General features: G+C 37.0%; 1 long non-coding RNA gene across 1 annotated transcript; it reads right to left on the minus strand.

Moving 5' to 3' along the window:
* Positions 1–351: 351 nt before the first annotated feature.
* Positions 352–884, minus strand: LOC141615061 (uncharacterized). Its single transcript, XR_012529587.1, has 3 exons — positions 749–884; positions 550–657; positions 352–424 (listed from the first exon to the last, which is right to left on the minus strand). It is a non-coding gene; the product is annotated as an uncharacterized LOC141615061 (long non-coding RNA).
* Between the last annotated feature and the right edge of the window lie 588 nt (positions 885–1,472).

Consider the following 1,472-nt stretch of genomic DNA (forward strand, 5'->3'; position numbering starts at 1 on the left):
ATATAAGCTAATAATTAAGGGAAGAGGGTGCAGCAGCTAGCTCATTGAATTGGCAGCAGGTTTGCCCACAATGCGTATAGGCAGCAGGTCAAAGTAGGATAATTACTTGAAAAAATACCGAGTTTTGCTATAATGTCGAAACTGACCTCATTGATAGCTTTTGTTGGATTAGAACGCGTGACGATTTCCAGCATGTACCTCATGACGTAGTACCCGCATTCTTAAACACCTTGTTGACGAGCACACTAAAACAACAACTCGACAAGAATTAAACCAATAACATGACTTTGTCAATTAAAAGTGATTGATGATCAGACATTGAATTTGTCGTCATAATAAGCAACAACTTACATTATGTTGAAGCCATTGCGGTGCTTGAGAACGCATTCTTTCCCCACCATTGTAGCCGTATACTCTTACCGATCTAAATATAAACATGGTTTCAAATAAATGATTGTCAGCCAATAATAGTTGCCATTTTTAATGTTCTAATCAGTTGAACATTTATTTATGTGCATATCAATAAATGAACTATTAAGATGAACTTACGCATTAATTAAAGATCTCAACTTTGACGGCACTGACTTTCCTAGTGAGTCGAACCAATGCACTTGATTATGATCAGCAACGTCAGTCACAACGAGCATCCAATGATCACTGTAAATAATTTGTAACTTATTTACATGATAATCAATAATAAATGGTGACAGTTTTGTTTATTTAAAAGGCAAGGTTGATCAGCACTTACTCATCGTAATATGGAGCGATGTAAAATTTCCTTTTCAAGTCTTTCATCCTTTTAGAAAGTATGGTTACTGCTTTATCTGAGGCATAGCCTATTTGTGAAATAATTTCTAGACATAAGAACCCGTACATTTGCTGGTCACAGATGCTATCCAAGTATCCAAGTACCTATAACAATATACGTATAAGTATAACCAACATTTACGGTAAATAATCAACCTTTTCCATGGAAGCAGATTAAAAGTTAAAGGAACGAGCTTAACGAGTAGCTTCGCAAACCTACTCGACGTGGTGGCAGTAGATGTTGCAGTTTGAATAACCAATACAGTAGATGTTGCTGATTGAATAACCAATGCAAAACTAAATAATGAGATGCAATAATTGTAGTATACATACCCAAGAAAAGTGTCAATGACTCCAAGGGAGATCTTATTCATGTTCAACAATGAAGCTATGTCTTCCTTGGCGAGGCGCAACCTTTTCTTGGATCCTAGGACATTCTCGATCAAATTAACATCGGTCACTTGATTATCGCGCATCACACTAACTACCCTTGCCAGTAATCGTCTACAATCGTAATTTTGGTCCAAAAGCGCTTTCAACTGGTTGTTTGATCTTGTCACTGATCCACCACCACTTATCTTACTTTTACCACTTTCTACTTTCTGGGAATTAGAAGTTCCAGATGTCTTCCGTCTTTTGGGTTTAGGTGTCGTCGCAGTCTTTTC

This window comes from Silene latifolia, chromosome 11, assembly GCF_048544455.1.
Source record: "Silene latifolia isolate original U9 population chromosome 11, ASM4854445v1, whole genome shotgun sequence".
Lineage (NCBI taxonomy): Eukaryota > Viridiplantae > Streptophyta > Magnoliopsida > Caryophyllales > Caryophyllaceae > Silene > Silene latifolia.